Source organism: Phyllobates terribilis, unplaced genomic scaffold (assembly GCF_046119375.1).
Source record: "Phyllobates terribilis strain yellow unplaced genomic scaffold, ASM4611937v1 Scaffold_4__5_contigs__length_816908805, whole genome shotgun sequence".
Lineage (NCBI taxonomy): Eukaryota > Metazoa > Chordata > Amphibia > Anura > Dendrobatidae > Phyllobates > Phyllobates terribilis.
The window spans coordinates 90,941,724-90,964,336 of record NW_027362764.1 but is presented as its reverse complement, the minus strand read 5'-3'; positions in this window follow the sequence as shown (position 1 = coordinate 90,964,336).

Here is a 22,613-nt window from a genome sequence, read left to right as displayed (position 1 = left end):
ATTGAAAATGGTTCCAGCGGGCAGGGGCACTTGGGTACTTCTACAACCCACAAACGGTACACTGAGTCGGGTAACAATAGTAAAAACATATATAACCATCAGATCACAAAGTAATTTCTTCCTATCACACATTGATGGAACTCCATTATCAAGATACCAGTTCCAAGCTATATTTAATAAATGCATAACATCGGCAGGGAACCACCCCAAAGATTACGGGACACACTCATTCCGCATAGGCGCGGCCACGGAAGCAGCAAGAGCAGGACTGTTAGAAACGGAATTTCAGAGGATAGGGAGATGGCGATCCACGTGTTTGGCGAGATAAATAAGACCGGACTTGTTATCCTAACGTGGTTTGTTTCTTTTACAGGTGACGCTAAGCCAACAGTGTGGGTGATAGGCCACTCGTATATATATTGGGCAGTAAAAAGGGCGAAAGTCCGCCCAGGCGGGAGGAAATTAGAGTTTCATAACACATATTTCAACTGGAGAGGTATTAGAGGCCTGCTATGGCCACAGGTACTAATGGAGGTAATCAAGGTAGGGAGAGAGGCAAGAGGTCCGGTCATCTTAGTTATACAGGCCGGGGGAAACGACCTAGGTCATCACAAGAGCGCATAACTAATGGCAATAATGAAACTAAACACTGAGCGCTTCAGAGAATTTTTCACAAAACTAACTATAGTATGGTGAGAGATTGTGCCGATAGCGGTATGGCAAGGTGCACGAGACATCACGACCATCGAATGGACAAGGCGGGTAATAAATATTCGGATGGCAAAATTTAGAAGAGACAGAGGCGGTGTAGTGATACAGCACCGAAAACAGAAGGAGATAAAGCAGGCCTCATACGGCCCGACGGTGTTCACTTAATGGATATTGGACTGAACATATTCCTGTCAGGACTCCAGGACGGAGTGGAACAAGCGTTAAGAGTGATGGATGGGGGTCAGAGTCCTGCATATGAGTACGCAGGATCCTCCGTGGCCTGGAAATAGAAAGGACATGTTGGAGAGTTACACTTGTTGGCCAACTTGCCGGTGTGGAGACCCAGGGCATGCTGCAACAAGCTGAATTATTTTAGAAATAAAATGCCTTTCTAATGGAATGAGTATAAAGAGTTAATAAAGCTGTGACCGATCCTCACCCATCCAGTTGTAAGAGTTACATTATTGTATTGTCAAGGAAAGGGGGGCGGTAGGGGGGCTGAGCGTCTGGGTTTGGTTGGGGGTCCCCACAGTCTGCCTAGACTAGATGCATTTAAAAATTCTTATTAGATACACAGGCGGTGAAGCTTGCTTCGCAGCTGGGCTACTACGCCCAAAGTATTGCCTAGGCTAGATGCAGTTAAAAATTCTATGCTGACTAGCAGACACTGAAGCTTTGGAGCAGACCTCTGAGTAAACAGCCCTTCAGAATCAACCATCTGTGTTGCCACAAGCCATAGTGTATGTAGTTTCTTACAGTTTAAAGGGGGGGGTGACCCAACCCACCTGGAATTGACGATGCCAACGTCACGTAAAACACAGCAAGGGGACTCCAAAAAGAGTCTCCATTTTTTCCAAAGATTGTGGCACAGACACCACTTAAGTGGCATCAATTGCCCCAGAGTTGCTTAAAACGGTTGTTGAGGTGATTTTACCAAATCCTCAAGCTTTTTGTCTCCCCAGAATGACACAGGTGTAGAAAAGTCCTTGCGGATCCATGATTTGTTCATCTTTATGAACGTGAGTCTGTCTACATTCTCAGTGGACAGCCGCGTGCGCTTATCTGTCAGCACACCACCAGCAGCGCTGAACACACATTCAGAGAGAACGCTGGCTGCAGGGCATGACAAGATCTCCAAGGCGTGAGTGGCGAGCTCCGGCCATTTTTCCAGATTGGAAGCCCAAAATGAGCAAGAGTTCAGTGACACAGTCATAGCTTTGATGTTCACTTGGAGATACTCCTGTAACATCCTCTCTAGGTGTTGACTATGCGTCAGACTTCTTGTCTCCTGTGGCCTTGCAAAGGATGGTCTAAAAAAGTGGTGAAACGATTCCACAAAATTGCTGTTACCAGCAGATACTGTGTTACTGTTACGGTTTGAGTGATGAAGACTCGACAGTCCCACGGTTTGCAAGTTAGAACTGAGAGATTCACTACGTGCTCCACTGGTGTTTTGTGTAAGATTCTGCAACAGCCTCTGCTGATACTCCTGCATGCGTGAATCCCTTTCTATGGCAGGAATTATTTCGGCAAATTTACTTTTGTACCGGGGATCTAAGAGTGTGGCAACCCAGTAGTCGGGATTACTTTGAATTCTGACAATCCGAGGGTCATGTTGCAGGTAGTGCAGCAAGAAGACACTCATGTGTCTTGCACATCCAGGAGGACCAAGTCCTTGTTTTGTTGGTAGCGAGGTAAGAATCATGCTTCCTTCCTCTGCCCTCTCCCCCCAACCTCGCACAACAGAAATGTGATCAAGGTCTCCCTCATCTGATGAGTTTTACATGCCCATCGCCAGTTCGTCCTCCACTTCTTCCTCGGCTCCTGCACCTTCCTCAACAGTTTGGCTGCTACCATGTGCCCTGGTTAATCCCTCTTCCCCACCATCCCATGCCTGCCGCCTTGGTGCTGCCGACCGTCTGGACCTTGGAGATGTTATCCCTTCCGCATACGACTCCTCCTCTACTTCCTCCACCTCCTCTTGTCCCACCATCTGACTCTGAATTCTGTTTAACGTGTGCTCCAGCATGTAAATCACCAGATTACTCATGCTTATAATGGCATTGTTGTCAGCACTAAACATCTTCGTCGCCATTTCAAAACTGTGCAGAAGGGTGTGTGGCGCTCCTGAGGGTTCAGTCGCCACAGAGGTACTGCATCTCACCCAGAGGTGTGGTATCTCACCCTCAGGTAAGGAAGGAGTATGGCTCGGGACCCTAACACCTGCATCCAACACAAACCACAGTGGGGGTAGGGCGAGATTGCTCCTAAGGGAGAGCACAGTCTCAGGTCCCTAGCTGGCGAGAGGGTCCTATGTAGTGGGTGTGGGTGGAGAAAGCAGCTTAGGGGAGCACATGACAGGGAGAGTATAAATAGGAAGCCATCTTAGAAAGAGCAAGCCAGTCAGAGGAGAAGTGACAGGAGCAGAGGCTCTGCATGAGCTCTGCTCCGGAGGCGGGCCTAGCCTGGGAGGCCCAGGACTGAAGGAGAGAAGAGAGGAGTGGGAGCAGGAAGGCTCCAGGAACCGAAGGGACCCTAGGGGTACGGGCCATGCAGAAGGCCGACCGTACGCCCGCTGCTACCAGGAGGTAGAGGGGTCAGGCCAGATAAGGGGATCCCTCAACTAGCGAAGAAACAGCAAGGCACAACTAGAAACCGGAGGCTGCAGAATTTCATGTACTGCAGGCCAAAGTCCACACCAGTCTCACTAAGAAGGTAGCCACATAGGACCCAGGGGACGAAACACACGTCGCCCGCCAAGGCCCGAGGATACCGGATCGAAGTGTCACTGGGTGTGAGGTGCAGGGAGAAGGCCAGAGAAAGGACACACAGAAGGGGGTCCTGCTAAGTACTCCGGAGCTATCTGGGGGTGGACTGAGCCCCTCACTGAGTACGCACAGCACGACGGGGGAGATTGCTCTGGTACTTGTAATCTGGACTGCAACAACTGTGAGTAAAGATCATGGGACTGCATCACACGGACTCTGTGTTCATTACTGACTCCCTGCACTACAACCACCATCATCCACCCACACTGCCCTGAAGCTACACTCTTCCTGTGGGGACTAATAATACCATTGCTGCAAAACCACCAGCTTCAGAGGACTGTTCCGCAGCAGCAGCCCCTTTGGCCGCACTCCACAGGTGGCGTAGTCGGATATTATAAAACCCATATATACAAATTACCCTTGGATTGACCGCCCTGGGTCGCCGCCACAGTGACTACAACCCCCAGCGTCTACCGGCCCGGCTCCGGGTACCCCACGGCCCAGGGGGCTCGTCAACTTCATAGGTCCCTGATCTGAGACCATTCCTCCAGCGTGATTTGCCCCACCTCTGGATCTCGTTGGCCCAGGCTATACGTCAGAACGTATTGCACCAGGGCTTGTCGGTGCTGCCACAGTCGCTGCAACATGTGCAGAGTTGAATTCCACCGTGTCAGCATATCGCATTTCAGCCGGTGAACTGGCAGGCCCAACGACTTCTGTAGAGATGTAAGTCGTTGAGCTGCGGGATGCGAACGGCGGAAGTGAGCACACAGCGACCGTGCCCTCTGCAGAAGGCCATCTAGTCCGGGATAGTGGGCTAAAAATTGATGGACAACCAAGTTCAACACGTGAGCCATACAAGGCATGTGTGTGACATTGCCCCGGCGAAGGGCCGCACCCAGGTTTGCAGCATTGTCGTACACGGCCTTCCCTGGTTGCAGGTCCAGTGGAGACAACCATTCATGAAACTGGGTCTCCAGAGCTGACCACAACTTCTCAGCTGTGTGACTCACATTTCCCAGACATTTCAAAGTAAACACCGCCTGATGCCGTTGAGCCCTGCTGCCAGCATACTAAGGAGGTGTGCAGGAATCCTTCTGCGCAGTTAGAAAGCAGGTGGCATAACCAGACAGGCTTTGGGTGCAGGTGGAGGACCGAGAGGAGGTTGAGGAGGCAGAAGCAGTGGAGAAACTTCTAGATAAAGAGGATTGACGTACAACTCGTGGGGACGGCAAGACTTGGACAGCAGCCCCTTGTCCTGCTGTCACTATAGTTACCCAGTGCCCAGTCAGCGACATGTAACGCCCCTGTCCATGCCTACTCGCCCAAGTGTCTGTGGTGAAATGCACCCTGTCACACACAGAGTTTCTCAAAGAAGCGGTGATGTTGTGTGCGACATGCTGGTGGAGCACAGGCACACCTTTCTTTGAGAAGTAGTGCCGACTGGGCATCTGGTACTGGGGCACTGCGACGGACATAAGGTCTCGAAAATCCTCTGTGTCCACCAGGTGGAAAGGCAGCATTTCTGTAGCCAAGAGCTTGCAGATGGTGAAATTCAACCTCTTAGCTCTGTCATGGCTAGGAGGAAATGGTCTTTTACTTGTCCACATCTGAGGGACCGAGGGCTGGCTGTTGTGCTTAGACGGGGCTGAGTAAGGTGTCCCCGGCAAACTTGCCGGTCTGTGAGGAAGATGCAGGCGGAAAATTTAGGTTGCCTTGATCTAAAGGTGGTGCTCTCGATGTCGGAGAGTGCTCAACACCAGCTGGAGTTTCCGCTTCCAAATGAAATGATGACCTGCCAATCACACTGGCTGTTGCGGGTAAAGAGGTGGCAGGTCTGCGTCCAAAAACATATGTGACTGCTGTCCCCCCAGTCACAGAGGATGAAGAGGCCGCGGATGCACAAGATGGGGCAGACAGTGGTTGGCCCAACCCGCTAGGCCGCATTGTAGCACAGTGAGCTTCCCACTGCAACTTATGCTTCATATCCATGTGACGGTTCATGCATGAAGTACTCAAACTATGGATTTTTTGGCCTCTACTTAGCTTTTGGTGACAAATATTTCAGATAACATGAGTTGGGTCATCCTTATCGATCTGAAAAAATGCCCAGGCTATGCAAGGCTTAGAGCCCATGCGACCTGAAGAGCCACTACGACTTGTGGTCAGAGGCAGAGTTGTGGTTGACGTGCTTCCAGTACTCCGTCTCTGTCCAGGAAGGCGCAACCTAACCTCGTCTTCAATAGCATCTGTGACGCCAAGCTGCGTTTGGTATCACAGGTCCTAGAAGAGTGCATTGATGGAATCCTCCACAAGAGGCCCCAATAAACATTCACACATCTCCACCTTCCACCTCAGACCAGCAGAGGGAGCCCGTTAGGGATATAAATAGGGAAGGTGGAGGTAGGCAGTTCAGTTCCTCTGAAGAGTTCCTGCAGTAGAGAAGCCTAAGAGAGGTCAGTCTGCAGTGGAGCTCAGTCTAGTCTAGAGAATGCAGTTAATAGTTCAGCAGTGGAGCACAAGGCTCCTGTTAGCTAGATTCAGGGAGCCCAGTTAGAGCTTAAGGTGTGCCGGCGCCATAAGATCGGTGAAGCTTGGCAAGCTGCCGTTAGAGTGTATAGCCTAGTGAGGGCCCGAGTAGGCCGAAGGTGAGTGGAGAGTTAGTACATAGGGGGCAGAGGAGCTTAACCAGCTAACCCCAAAGCATTTACCGGACACCGGATCCGAGCTTACCGGGATCTCTATGACCCAGTAAGGCATAACCGGAATCCCTGGAGAACTACAAATCACAGGATCGCTAAGGTGCTGATACGTAACAGAGCCAGGAGACACTTAGGCCCCGCATACTGGGAGCGTGAACTCCAGGACAAGGCCCTACCACAAGGTCAGCCAGCGCAGGACAGAGACAAAGTTAGGCCTAGCTCCAGGCAGGTCAGAAACTTACTACGCAGAGGCAAGAAACAGGAGGCCCTACACCCGCTCATTGGGGAGGATCCTGATATGCACCCTTCACCCTACAGTGCTCCGGGATGTGCCTGAATTTCAACCAGTAAAAGGTACTGAAGTGACTACCGTGTCAGTTCCCGTTCTTGCTCTGACCCAGCTGGGTCTCGCCTGTCCTGCATTCCCCCTGCATACGCTTTTCTGAGGCCTAGCTCCACCTGTGGGGAGCTATACCATCGAGCTGCCGTATCACCGGCCTCAGTGGACTGCTGCAGCGCTGGTGCTTTTCACCAGATACCACTGGTGGCGTCACAAACTCTTATAAAATTAACAATTATCCACCCTTTTAAAGAGTGACCCCAGGGTACAGGCCCGGGAGCCGACCACCGCGACATCCCAAAGGCCAGGCAAAGGCCCGGGTACTGAGTAATCCCCATCCCCTGGGCTAGTCACACCCTCCTCCACCTCCTCTGCTGATCTCATCGACTGGCTGACTGTGGGTTGACAGTAAGTGGGATCTCCAACCTCGTCATCATCACCCTGTGTGTTCTCACACCCATCGTCCTCAGAGCCAACCTCTTCCTGCCCTGACCGAAAAGTCAAGTTGTCGCTCCAATCAGGTATTTGAGTCTCATCATCGTCTTCATCATTGTCTCCACCAACAGGAGTTACAGTTTGGGAACGAGGGTCTACATTATGCTCAGAACCTTCTTCATCTGGTCCTGGATCTGACTCATAAAGATTCTGGTCATCAGTGCAGATCATTTCCTGGTCTGGATTAACAGAAGCTCTGGAGCAGACCTCCGTTTCCCAGGCTATAGTATGAGTAAACAGCTGTGCAGACTCAACCATCTGTGTTACCCCATACTCAGACGTGCAGCTGGAGACTTGGGAGCTGTGAGGAAGCAAGTGCAATTGGGGTGACACCTCTGAGGACTGGAGTATTTGTGATGTTGAAGTTGAGGTGGAGGAGAGCCCACTTGAAGGAGGACTTGATATCCTTTGAAGCACCTGCTGTTTTTGTGCCTCATCTGGAATTTGTAGCGATGGGCGTGTCCGTAAGAAAGGGATCGTATCACATTGTCCACGAAAAGAAGTAGACATCTTAGTTTGGCTGGAAGATGGTCTTTCTTCTGCAGATGTTACTCCCCCCCACCACGGGGGGGCTCGACCTACTAGCGGACAGGCACCAGTATTGGGAGAGGGGGGCTGGCCGTCTGGGTCCACCATGGCTCTGGCACAAACCCGGCGACACGGACGTCGCACGGGCAGGAACGGACTGGCTGTGTCGGCTTCGCACTCCAGCGTAGTCCCTCTGCCCGCTCGCACCCGTAACCTCAAAGGGATGCGCAAGCGGCTTTTCTTCCCAGGGCTGTTCCCCACCCAGCAGGAACGTGGGGGAGCTCAGGTCGGCCTTCCACTGTACTCCCTTACCTCCCTCGCCCTCTTTCCTTCTTCCGTTCTCCATCTAACCCCTCGGCTCTGTGGTGTCCGCTCCCTCCAGCTCTCTCCTTCTCACAGGTGGACTACAGCGTGTATTCACACTGTAGCGAATCTTTTGGGCCCAGGCATAAGAAGTTGTCCATTACAACCCATTCGAGGAAGCAACTAAATGCCTCAAATAGTGAGCAGGATCTGGAGCCCCCCATGGGCAAACAGCGATCTATTTAGTATGCTCCTTCCCAGAAGCAGCCCAATAGGTGGACACTATTCGGAGGCACAGGTAGTAAGTAACCGGAATGCCGCATCAATGTCTGTTTTGGCCATTAGGGTGACCCTTCCCAACTCCTTGATCCGCCTGATTGCCTTGTCAAAGGATGTACAGTATATGCTACTGTACTTGGTTCCGCGTCGATGTTGTCGTTTACGGACCTGCCCCTTGGATATGAACAAATGGTGGATTAGTCCGAATGTATTGGGTTCCGTTTTTGGCACAACTCACAACAGGGATACCACTACGTCTTGTAAGGAAAGTGTTCTGAATGGAACCGCCATTCTACCTAAAGATATTTATTTTTTTAATTTTCTTGTCACGACGTCTGGGTGTTGGTAGGCTGATTTTAGATTTTTACTCCAGCCTTTCTTGATTTTAGAAGGGCATGACATGCCTATATCTGTGTCTCCCCCTCCTTTTACTCCTCCACCTCTTTTCTTTTCGCATGACTATATGTACGTGTCACTTTTCCATGTGTTAGTTGTGTCTTCTGAGCAGTTTGTCAGCTTTTGGACACCTTTGAAGTGTTTTTTATGTGTTTTCCATGTGTTTCTATGTCTTTTTGTTTGCCTGCCATTGGTTTTAATGGTGTTCGACGGTGTTCGACGAACAGTTCGGCGAACATACGGGTGTTCGACGAACCGAACTCGAACACTACGGGGGTGGCTCAACACTACTAGTGGGTCCCCTATGGTAATATAGCTGGGAATCACTGGCCTAAAACACCCTTCACTCATTATTTTTTTGTGTCCAACAAAATTTAACAAATTAGTTAGTCAGAGATGGGCGAACCCGAATGGTAAAGTTTGGTGTCCGTGCACGGATTCCGAACACGGACTGGCCCCTTCTCAGCTTATTAATATCAGTCTACAGCTGTCTGTTAGCCTTTGCTGGTTATTAAATATCGGAGGAACCCTAAGTTATTTTTTGGGGGACTTCCCCCATTTTAATAAACAGTAAAGGCTACACAGACAGCTGTGAACTGATATTACTGTCTCCTGGATTCACGGCTGAGCAGTCGCATCATACCACCTCTCAGCCGTGAATCCCGATGTAGCAGAGTTCCAGAACGTCATGGGACATATGGATTCTTGTCGGACAGATGAGGAAGATGGTGTTTTTATTTTTTAATTTTACACTAATAAATAGGTGAAAGAAGATGGGGAGTGTTTCTTTTAAGCTAAAGGACTTTTTTCTGTGTCTCTGTTTTTATAAATTTTGACTATGAGGTTAGTAATGGGAGTGTCTTATAGACTCCTCTTCATTACTAACCTGTGAGCTTGATGTCAGCTGACATTACAAAGCTGACATCAACCCCACAAATATTACTCCATTTGCCAACGCCCCAGGGCAAGTGGGAAGAACCAGGCAAAGTGACAGAATTTCTGGGGTGATTGCAGGCTGCTATTTTTAGGCTGTGGAGGGCCAATATCGATGGATCCTTCCCAGTCTGAGAATATCAGCCCCCATCTGTCTGCTTTAGCTTGGCTGGTAGTCAAAAATGAGGGGGACCCCATGCTGTTTGTTTAAATTATTGATTTAAATAATTTTAAAAAAATGGCGTGGGACTCCTCTATCTTTGATAACCAACCAATATAAAGCTGACAGCAGGGGGATGCAGCCCGTAGCTGTCAGCTTTACTTGTGCTGGTTAGCCAAATAGAGCGGACCGCACGTCATTTTCTTTTTTTTTTTTTTTTTACTGTTCCTGGAGGAGTGCGTGTTCAGGGTCCGTGCACAGACACTGGGTGTTCGGTACAGACCCTGATCTTTACTGTTCGGGTTCGCCCATCCCTAATTACAGTAGATCTCCTGCTTTGTCAGGGTCACTGTTTCTACAAGCTCATTAGCTCACACTCCACTTTTCATTTCTCCCCTCTGTGCTCTTAGTAAATTTGGATCAAATTTTAGGGATGAGAAATCGGCAACAACCATGGCTTCACAGCAGTTATCTGGATGTAAGAAAAATTCTGAAACTAAGGTGAATTTTCTCAAGAAGAAAATAAAAGTTGATTGTGCTACTGTATGAGTACATAGAAGATGAGCAGGTCATAGAAGAATAGTATAACATCCTATCCTTTCGCTCCTGTAACAAATTATTACTTTATCTGTTACATATTTGCATATTTCTTTTCATGTTTGTTCATCACAAATTTCCATTTTAGGAGATAAATGAGCAGAAAAACATAACCTTCCTCCAAACTCATATCACCTAAAACAATTTAATTGTGTTCAATGACACTCTCAACATCGAAGAAAACATAATCTTAACTAATAACTGGCTAATAATTGCACATAGACAGGAAGATAAATGTGAACAAGGTTATGTGAACCATCAACTTCCCCTAGATAACAAACATGGGAAGATGAAGGTGCATTTCTATCAATTTAAGATCAAACAAGATGCCGGTTGATTTAACGTACAAGGTTATGAACTGATCCTCTCATTATGGAGTCTCTATCTAATTTAAATTCATTTAAATAAGGACCTTTCCCATCACCACAAAACTCTGCACTTTCCTGTTTCTTAAAATGATGAACTGTAAATTGATTTGTACAATTTTGTTTTTTAATTAATGCCCAAGGGAAGAAGAAGCGCGTCTGGAATTTGCTGAGAGAAAATACTTTTACAGTTTTCAGCTACTTCTTCCTTTCCATGATAATTTGTCCTTCTGGATCCTCAGACTTGTGTTTCTTGGGCCCACCAGAGGAAATTATTCTGATACATCTATATAGAACTGCGCAGGCAGTATTGTAAAATTTGTGGTTATCATTATATAGAAGATATATGATTAATAAGGACTAGTAGGTTATTTATGACTTAAAGGTGTTTTCCAAGAATTTAATAAAGTAACCTCCATCATGTAATTCAAATGGCAGCCAGTCCTAGTTACATATCAGGACGAGCTGCAGTCTGAAGAAACACAGCTCTCAAGACCTGTGTCTCAACTGACAGAGGAGCTGTATCATAAGCACACGTATCATTGAGCTGCCAAAGAAGGGCTGTGACAGAAGGAATCTTCTCGGCTGACTGAGCATAAAAAAATGTTTTCTCCCTCCTCAGTCCTTCTTGCGCAGTCAGATGAGATTTATTTCTTCTCCTGTCACAGCCCTTCTCTAGCAGCTCATCAGAGTCTAGCAGAGTTCTATTATATAGCAGTCCAGCAGAGTCCTATGGTATGCTAGTAGTGAAAGCATGCCAAGTATCTGATTATTGAGTACCACTGTCTGAACCAGCCTATAAGTATAGTGTGACCTCAGAGGTGCACGCCAGGTTAACATTGTAACCTGTGAAGCATAGGAGCATAGGGGGTTTCCTGGAGCAGAAGGGACAGGAAAACCAACCTTGTAGTTAGGACTGGTAAATAACAAAGACAAATGAGAAAAAACACAAAGGGATGGATAACAGCATTATTTCTCTATGTTGGTGCACGAGCGATGGTATGTTTTTCCTCAGACCAAAATGTTGTAGTAAATTGTAAAAATGGGACAGCACACCTGTTGGTATAAATGCAACATGTAGGTGCACATTCACAGTGTGGCCATTTACAGACAAAGCCTAGGATACAAACAATGAGCAAATACCCTGCAGTAAGTAATAAACATATAGTAATAGTACGTGTTAATAATATAGGGTACTTAGTTGACACTATTTTGATCAAATAAAATGTAAAAGACAGGGTGTACATAATCAGGATGGTCTCTAACTCTAGTATCACCCTTCTCTATGTGCGAGCTAGCCTCAAAATAGACGTGGGCAGAGAAGGGAGTGGGAGCAAAGAGTGGGCAAAGCCAAAAGGGGGACACACCCCAAAATTTACAAGGTACAAGGAACTTAAACAAAACTGAAAAAATTGGCCTTTTTGGGCTGTATCTTGTCTATTTAGCTTTCCACAGGCAGGTGTAAAAAAAGTCAAGCCCAGGTCCTGTGCCTATTTTGAGGCCTGCTGGCACATAGAGAAGTGAGATGCCAGAGTTAGGGACTATCCTGATTGGGTAAACCTTGTCGCGGTGGGATGGCTTTTAAATTTTTTTGGATTAAAATAGTGTCAACTAAGTATGCTATGTTATTTACATGTACTATTACTATTTATTAGGGACTAGATGGTGGCCCGATTCTAACACATCGGGTGTTCTAGAATATGTATGTAGTTTATTCTGTCATCCTCATTGGCTTATTTTCGCTTACGACCCATTGGAAGACAGGAAGCGTAAATCGTGATAGCGTACAGTAAAGAAGTATCTGTTCAGCGCGCTGTGACTTATAGAACTTGTTCAGTAAACGTGAGTGAACATAGATAACAACAGCGTGGGAAACGCCCGATTTAAACATTCATTTAAATGGGGTTCGGGTTCGAGTTTGGGTTCCATTCTGGTATATGAACCAAACTTTATTTAAATGTTTAGCCGAACCCGATGGACCCAAACGTCCATGGGTCCACCCATCACTACTATTTATGCATGAGCTTGCAGGAGAGTGTTTTCTCAATGTTTTTATCCTAGGTTTCAAAATGTTGTAGTGTAGAATTGCCAGGCTAACAAATCATGAAGACTAGAGAATGACTATTAGTTATCTTCCCCTCAATGCTTCATATAGTCGGTAAAACTAAGAATACTGAGATATGAAGTTAAAACTACAAACCCTGAACTCATGCTTTTTAGTCTCACAAAGGCCCACACAGTGCTTATGAGTCCATAATACTGACCCATAGAGACTCAGTGTGCCGCCATAAAGGGTATAAACAAAAAAATCTCTTACAAAAAGAAAAGAGAATGTGTTGCCAAGTTTCCAGTAGACTATTTCGATCAGATCCCTGGAGGTCCCTTCCAACTCTAACATTCTATGAGATCCTAGTACAAATATGGCTGTATCTAATACACACACTGTTTAATTAGTCAAAACATTCTCAAGATACAAAACCCAAGTAGTAATGTTTGCTAAAGAAAACATCTTAAGATTTCAGATCTTAACGGCTGCCATATCCCACAATAAAAGCACCTGCATAAGATATTCTCAATGAGGTCAGTTCTAACAGATATATTGATCTTTGGATCAAAGCATTGCAGACACAACAGAGTTGTGAAGATAGCACACAGAAATCTAGTACTGAATCCATTCTACTCAACTTTCCGGCACAATATCTTACAAATCTCCAGTTCATACTGTTTTATCAGAGAAAAAGTATTACAACTATCTCACGTTGATACTTTCATCCTACATTGTATAGACTTCAATCAAGTAGATACCTAGTAGATACCTTTTAATTTATTTTTTCTTTCTCTTCCTTTGATTTTCTTTGGTTTTCTTAGTGAGTTACCTACAGACGATCTGCTTAACCCCTTCAGTTCCAGGCAATTTTTAACGGTTTCATTTTTTTTTCCTCTTCTTCTTCCAAAAAACATAATTTTTTGTTTTTTTCCTGCCAACAAAGCATTATGAAGACTTTTTTTTTTTTTTGCAGAATGTTTTGCAGTTTTGAATAACACGATTCATTTTACTATACAATGTAACAGGAAAAAAATTTCCAAGTGGGATGAAATGGTGAAAAATATGTAATTCCACCATGGTGGTTTGGGTTTTGTTTTTCTGGTATTCATTGTATGGTAAAAATAACTTGAAAATCTAATTCAACAGGTCAGTACGATTGCCACTATTCCAAACTTTTTTTTTATTTAAGTCGTGAAAAAAATTGAGAAGTTTGTAAAAAAAAATTGGATTGTGTCTCCGGGTCAATTAGCTTTATATTTTAATAGTTTAGACAGATTGGATGATTTTTTTTTTATAATTGGGGGAAAAGGGAAGTGATTTGTTGTAATTTAGACTACGTTCCTATGATGAGCTTTTAGTGAGTTTTTGATGTTACTGATTTTCTGCATCTATTAGGTCAATTAGGTTCCTTGAATTTTTCATTGCGTTTTTGACCCATGGAGTTTTTGTCTCTATTTGTTGTGTCATGCTTTAAACAAGGTTGCTTTGTTTTTGATGCTTCCTGGCATTTGGCTTTAACAAAACTTCATTGATACAGTCATGTGCGGATTACATGTGTTTTTGATGCGATTCCGCCACATGTGCGTTTTTTACCTGCAGATTTTCTGCATCTAATGCAATTTTATGGTGACAACCTGCACATAAAACCCACAAGACAAATTGATATGTTGCAGATTTGAAACACGCACAGCAGGTCAATTTACATTGAGTAGAAAGGAAGAACAGCAGACATGAGATTTCTGTAAAACCCATCCACTTTACTGGAACTGTAAGACACTTAGTTTTTGATGCAGATAAAACATGCAGAGTCAAAAACCCATAGTGGGTACATAGCCTTAATGTCCACTTTCTAACTGGTTAACCCCCCTCTACATAATGTCATCGCAATGCAAGACATACCGGGCATGTGCCCAAAGGAATGAAAGTCATCGGATATTTTTTTCTTTGAATTTCATGAGAGCTTCAAAGGTTTTTAACTGTTTTTCAGCCCTCTGCTTTTCCAGCTAAAATTATGTTACCACCAGGTTCCGAGGACGCACATCCAGTTGAAGTGCATTATGGCGCACAGACCCATTGGGTATGTTCGTGACAACACACACTGCCGCTCATCAGACTATGGGGTGCATTATACTTTATGGATGACTATGGGGGTGCATTATACTTTATGGATGACTATGGGGTGCATTATACTTTATGGATGACTGTGAGCTGTTCATTATAGTACATGGATGACTATGGGCTTTGTATTATACTTTATGGATGATTATGAGCTGTGCATTATACTTTATGGATGACTATAGGATGTGCATTATGCTATATGGATGACTATGGGCTGTGCATCATACTTTATGGATGACTATGGACTGTGCATTATTCTTTATGGATTACTATGGGCTGTGCATTATAATTTATGGATGACTATGGGCTGTGCATTATACTTTATGGATGACTATGAGCCATGCATTATACTTTATGGATGACTATGGGCTGTGCATTATACTTTATGGATGACTATGGGCTGTGCATTATACTTTATGGATGACTATGGGCTGTGCATTATACTTTATGGATGACTATGTGCAGTGCAGTATACTTTATGGATGACTATGGGATGTGCAGTATATTATATGGAGGACTATGCATTATACTATATTGAGGACTATGGGGTGTGCATTATACTTCTGGTATGGAGCCCCATGACTTCTATGTATTCCCCTGGTGAGTATAATGGTTTATTTTTTATATACTTTAAAGAACAGCACCATAACAGGGGACATATACCAAGATGGGGGATACATATACCAGTATTGGGGATATATATTCCAGGATGGGGCCCAGGATAAGGGACGTATACCAGAATGGACGATATATATACCAGGATGGGGTCAGGATGAGGGACATACAGTGGGGAAAAAAAGTATTTAGTCAGCCACCAATTGTGCAAGTTCTCCCACTTAAAAAGATGAGAGAGGCCTGTAATTGACATCATAGGTAGACCTCAACTATGAGAGACAAAATGAGAAGACAAATCCTGACCTTGAAATGCTTCTTACGAAGCCACTCCTTCATTGCCCTGGTGGTGTGCTTGGGATCATTGTCATGCTGAAAGACACAGCCACGTTTCATCTTCAATGCCCTTGCTAATGGAAGGAGGTTTGCACTCAAAATCTCACGATACGTGGCCCCATTCATACTTTCATATACACGGATCAGTCGTCTTGGTCCCTTGGCAGAGAAACAGCCCCAAAGCATGATGTTGCCACCCCAAGCTTCACAGTAGGTATGGTGTTCTTTGGATGCAACTCAGCATTCTTTCTCCTCCATACACGACGAGTTGTGTTTCTACCAACCAGTCAACTTTGGTTCCATCTGACCATATGACATTCTCCCAGTACTCTGTAGGTGCCAGTACTACAGGTAATGAGTGGAGGACAGAGGAGCCTCTTAAAGGAGAAGTTACAGGTCTGTGAGAGCCAGAAATCTTGCTTGTTTGTAATTGACCAAATACTTATTTTCCATCAAAATGCAAAAAAAAATTCTTTCCAAATGAGACAATGTGATTTTCAGGATTTGTTTTCTCATTTTGTCTCTCATAGCTGAGGTCTACCTATGATGTCAATTACAGGCCTCTCTCATATTTTTAAGTGGGAGAACTTGCACAATTGGAGGCTGACTAAATACTTTTTTTCCACACTGCATATACCAGGATGAGGGACATATATACCAGGATGGAGGGCACATATATATATATATGTATATGTATAAATATATATATATAAAATATTCAGGATGGGGGGGCTTCAGTCCAAATCTTGCCCTGGGGCCCATCAGACTCTACTTACGCCACTGGTTTCAAGAATATTACAATACATTAGCCTATTTTTATGCTTAGCTTATTTCACGCATATTCTTTTCATAAATCTTTCTATTTTTTGTTTTGATCTCAATAACGCTCAAAGTGATTGTCCGATGAGACAAAAAGTCCACCAATGGTTTCCAAATGTCATGTGGTCCCCTGGAAGTGGAGCTTCTTTGGTGTCAGCTGTAACTTTTCCTTATAGGCTATGCTCATTCTCTTTATGTGTCAGTGGTATGATGAAGGGGCTGTTTGTCTTGTTATGTTTATTAGCCAAGCCAGCTCCCTTCTTCATCATTGCTGATGATGAAACAGAGAGAGTACAGTCAACCTCCTTCATCATCTGCGATACAATTGCAAATGATATCAGACCGAACTCTGGGAAGAATCGGCAAGACGTACTAGGAGAATGCAGCTCAGAAGCAGCCAGAAATACTGCTTGTAATTCTATATACAGTATAAACTATAATTTAGCCAAGGGTGCACTATTTTCATGGTTTAATTAGTAGTTAAGTACTAGATACATCCCATCGTTAAATGTAGAGATAAGTTAATCCATAGAGGATCAAGTTTGAGTCAAATTTCCTGAAATTCACTGTTATACGAGAATTCGAACACTTTGAAATTCGATTCAAGAGTTGCAAAGAAAATATTTTTTTTTTCCCAGAAACCATTTCCCACACCGGTGAAGCATCAGAGAGCGGTCTAATATAGTTTTGAGGGGGCTTCACCAAAATGCCCAGCCACCATGACATCATATACCAGTTTATCAAGCGGAATATCATACTTTATACAGTGGTGGTCAGTGCACCACTGAGTCATCGGAGATCAGTGGATCCCAGTGGAGCACAGTCAGGTACAGGATTGGTGATACTATAAGAGATTTGGATACCATCTCCAGATTCACCCAGTAAGTGGATTAGAAAGTTCATATTGAAACAAAATCTCGTGGTCTCTCTCTCTCCTTCCTTATCTCTCTTTCTTTCCTTACTTCTCCACCCTCCTCTTTCCAGTATTGAGATCCGCACCAATCAATTCTCTGCAAATGGAATTTTTGGGAAAAAGTCAATGACGTCGGCAAATTCGCATTTCAAACGATCCCCTCATCTCTAATAAAATGGAATAAATAGAGAGCTTAAAATGAAATATCCCATTAACTCTTATATAAGTTACCATGTTGTGACCTTTTACTAAGAGACAAATTTACTTCTGCTAATGCATTGGGCCGCAAAAGTAAAATTACAGAATTTAACACAATTATAATGGCTTTACATGTGAAGAAACAGCTGTTTGTCTTCTTCTGTCTACTTTGGATTAGACCGAAAATCCTTCCCACTTTCTGCAAATGCTCCTAAAGTAGAATTTTAATTATGTTTATTATTGGAACACACTGTCTTTAACAATCCTCCAAATGTTTAGGAAAACGTGATGCATTGTTCAGAAGTTATTGTTCACAGTGAATAATATTGTACTAAATGTTTCCATTAATTAGCATGTCTGGAAGCTAATATTTTGTTTTGGCTCGTCCTTGATGTATCTAATAAAAAAAACAAAGTAAAACCAGTCATAAAAAAGTCATAGTTGTTCTAAATGTTAATTTTCTCTAGTGGTGAAGAAAAGTAAACAAATAATGTTCCCGAATATTCTATTAAATAGAAAATAAGTAAGGCTGCCCATAGAGTTTACATTGTACATTACAGATGCTTGAAAGATATCAGAAATTACAGAGAGCAGTCTTGGATCATCATTGAGATTGAGTAATTTTTATTAATTCCCTCCAAGATTATCACCACCACTGATATGTTTGGGTAAAGGATAAGGGTCAGTTATGTCTATGACCATTTCAGGTGCATATACCTACATCTAGCTCAACTAAAGCCCCCATCTCACATAGCGAGATCACTAGCGAGATCGCTGCTGTGTCACGGTTTTGGTGACGCAACAGCGACCTCACCAGCGATGTCGCTATGTGTGACACTTTGCAGCAATCAGGCCCCTGCTGTGAGGTCGCTGATCGCTGTAGAATGTCCTGGACCATTTTTTGGTCGTTGCCCTCCCGCTGGTCAGCACACATCGCTGTGTGTGACCAGCGGGAGCAGCGATCAGGCTGGTAACCATGATAAACAGCGGGTTACTAGGGGCGCACGCGCACTTAGTAACCCGCTGTTTATCATGGTTATGAGCCTGCTAAAGTGAGCGGTAACCTCCCGCTCACCGTAGCAGAGTGGTAACCATGATAAACAATGGGTTACTAGGTGCGCGTGTGCCCCTAGTAACCCGCTGTTTATCATGGTTACCAGCCTGCTCCTGCTTCAGCAGGCTGGTAACCAGGAGCAGGACATCGTGGAAAGATTCTTTCCACGATGTCGCTGCTCCCCTGATCGCTGGTGAGCCTGCCTGTTTGACAGCTCACCAGCGACCACATAGCGTCGCAGCAACGATCCCTGACAGGTCGTATTGTTGTCGGGATCGTTGCAGCATCACTAAGTGTGACGGGGCCTTTAATCATCTTAGAATTATCTGTGAATGTCAAGTGGTGATCATAGTGAACCACGGAGTTAACGAAGATAGCAGTGGAACCATGTGAGTCTTTTGTTCTTAAAGGAACTAAATCTGGAAAATAATTAGTAAATAAACAACAAATAGAGTTGCCTTCACTGTTTAATGTGTCTTAATAAACTAACATTGGCTGAACCCACCGATATCGAAAAGTTCGGGTGACGGTCTAATGTGTATCCGGGCATCGACCGACTGATGGTCGGGAGAGATGTTGATCATGAATGTCTGATTTTGGACTGCTGATTGCATTATTCTCCTGGAGATGAGCTGCTGGGTAGCATGTCAGTCAGTAGCTTGCTTATAGAAAACATAGGAGTGCTGGGCCAACTGCCATCTAATGTGAATGGCTGGATTTAGTCTTCAGCATTATCCTGACTCTGTTAGGCTTATAGAAATCTGAGAAGAACAAAGGGGAAAATCATCTGCTGAACAGTATCATATTGTCACGCACAGTGTAGTAAAGACAAAGTGCAACATGGAGGGATGAGGGGAAGGGAGCCCAGATACTAAGGAAAGGGGGAAGTGGAGACCTCCTAGGCTGATCTGATATCACCCTGTCTACCCCTATTGTTCCTATATCGGTTCCTCACCAATTGCCACACCGGAACCTATCCCTGTATTTCCTTAGCGCTTGGTCCTAGATAGGGAATGGGGGGTGAGCGCTAGTCAATACCCACTGACAGCTAACGACAACAAGGGAAGACAGACATGGGGGAAGTAGCTTAGCTTGAGTCGACTTCAGAGAGATGGCACATACGTTCTATTAGCACCACAGAGGAAGTAAGAACTGCACTTGCTCCAAGCCTGCACAAGGGGTCTTGTGAATATCACTGGTGCTTCCCTATTGGAAAGTGAAAGTATTTATACACCCAGGCTAGGGTGTTAATTAGCAAGAGGAAAGTAGCTGCTGGGTCCTAGAGTGAGACAGATATAAGAAGGTGTCTGTAATGCCAAATGAAGAGATCTTCGCCAACCAACTTCAGGGTGACTGTCTGTCACTGTCACATCTGACACACCCGTGACACATATTTTGGCTAGTGTCAAAGCCATGTTCCTCCTGATGGGGGGCGGAGCTTGGTGAGGTTTTTTTCCTATTGCAGATGGGACACAGCAGGGAGACTTTTGGCATGACCCCTTTAATGCAATATTTTTGGAAATTCCCTTAAATTAAAGTTTTATCTTCCATCTAAATCTTTGGATTTAAAGGGCAGCTTTAGGAAAGTTTTTTTTTTATATTTATATACATTTTATGATGTGTGCTTAAAGGGAATCTGTCAACATATTTTTGTAATCTGGCCGTGCCATAAAGGCGACAGAGACCTTGATTCCAGTGATGTATCACAGGGTGCAGCAATTGGGTCAGAATCACAGTTTTCTCTGCTGCAGATCTAGCAGAGCTCGAAATACTGAGCCTTGTATAACCCCGCCCACATCACTGATTGGCTGCCTTCTGTTTACACTGTGTATTTACAGAAAGCAGCCAATCAATGGTTGCACTAGGAGACACGAAACACTTAGTCTTGTAGTGATAATCTCCTGCTGATAAAAAACTGTATCGAAACATCAAAACACAGTCGATTCTCTGGAATCAAGGTCTTTGCCTCTAAATTATGGTGCAGTCAGAATACAAAAACCTGAATTGGGGCTCACAATCTAATCTCCCTATGTCTTTGGAGTGTGGGAGGAAACCCACACAAACACAGGGAAAAAATACAAACTCCTTGTAGATGTTGTCCTTGATGGGAGTTGAACCCAGATCTCCAACGTTGCAACACAACACTGCTAAGCATTGAGCCACCATGCTGCCATTGATGACAGCCCAGAAGCTTTGACTCAGTGCAGTTGTGGTGCAGCTGTTAATGACTATAGGGTGTAAGCAGTAAAACTGCCTAGGAGGTCATGATCAATAGATACAACCTTGTGTAACCCAAAAAAACCTTTTAAATTTTATACTAAAATGACAAAATACCAGAAAGCTGAGAACGTACACTGTGTATACTATATTTATACAATACTGTCTTAGAAGACTTTATATTAACAATATGCGGAAATTGGGAGTCAAAGGATGTAATTTAAACCCCTCCTTGTAATTTAACCCCCTGCTTGTCATATGTAGTATTTATTAAACACTGGGAAAACTGTGCGTAGTCTACAGCAGTCTAATTACAGATCAGTTACTCCTCTAATTATAAGGAAATCCTGACAAAATAATTGTTAAGAAAACCCCTCTACTTTGCAAAAAAAAAAAAATCATTGAAAATAACTAGCCACGGTTCAATGGTTCACAGTGTCTTACTGATGCCTATTGTATGGCGAATTAACCCCTTGTTACATTTTATCAGCAGGATGCGAATGATACCATCACTTCTTAGTTCCTAGCAAATTAAAACACACACACATAACACAAAAGGCAGAAAACGTGTTATTTTGTAAGGCAATTAATAAGAAATGAACTTTAGACAATATATGCCTCGATTCTGTCACCTACCCGGCAATTAGGTTCCAGGGGACAATACACAAGTGTTGCACATTGAAGTTTAAAGACCTTCTCCCATGAAAGAACTTGTTAAAATTCATGAAATCTATTTGACGACTGAAAGAACTTTCTCATCAGACAGCGGTTCTGTGGGGACAGAGATGGAGGCATTATTTTTTAAACAGATTGTAACATTTTTTCAGTTCATTAAGGGCTTGAGCTGATGCGCACTTATTATTAATAGGCATGTTTTGACAGTAAATGATTTTTATTTCATTCTACCTTTTTTTTTCCGGTTGCTGATTTTCTGATGGTGCTCCAAGTAAATTGTAAGTTACATATATAATTATTATTACTTTTTTTTAGGCTTGCAATTGGCATAAAAATGTTACATTAATAGGCACAATTTAGATCTCTACATAGCTCCATCCAAGTGCAATTAACGGAAAAGTAACATTTGCCTCTTCATGGCTCATTTGAAATAAAAAGACTAGGATGAAATGTTTCTTATCAACCCTCTTGAACCTGCTCAGTGTTGAAGAGGCATTAAAACTGCAAGATAATCGTGAACGAGTCTTGTTAAAAATGCTCTTTTCACGATTGTCTTACCGTGTAAACCAGCTGCTGGTTACCTGATGAACGAGCAAAACGCTCAATCATTGGGTGAAATTATCTTTTATGTGACTTTAAAAAAATCATAATTCTTGGTGGTGCATCATCCTGTGTAAACAGTACCATCACTGTCGACAACCATGGCAGCCTCGCGCACTGAGTGATCTAGTATAGATCACTCAATGCACATTGTTTGAATGACCAAAGCAAACAAACTGCCGATCGGTAAAAATTTGCCGAGCAGTGGTCACATTGTGCCACCGGTCCACAAGTCTAAACGAACCCTAAGAGTATTAATGGAATTGAATAGGGATATTATTTAGACAGATTTTCCTCCCATTCTATTAGGGCAAAAAAATCAGTTTGTTGCCCCGTCTATTATTTTATTACCCTGACTAATGCAAAATGGTTTGTTGTTGTACCTAAGTATCCAAGACCTGGACAAAAATTCCCCTCAACCCTCTAGATATTACAATAGCAAACATA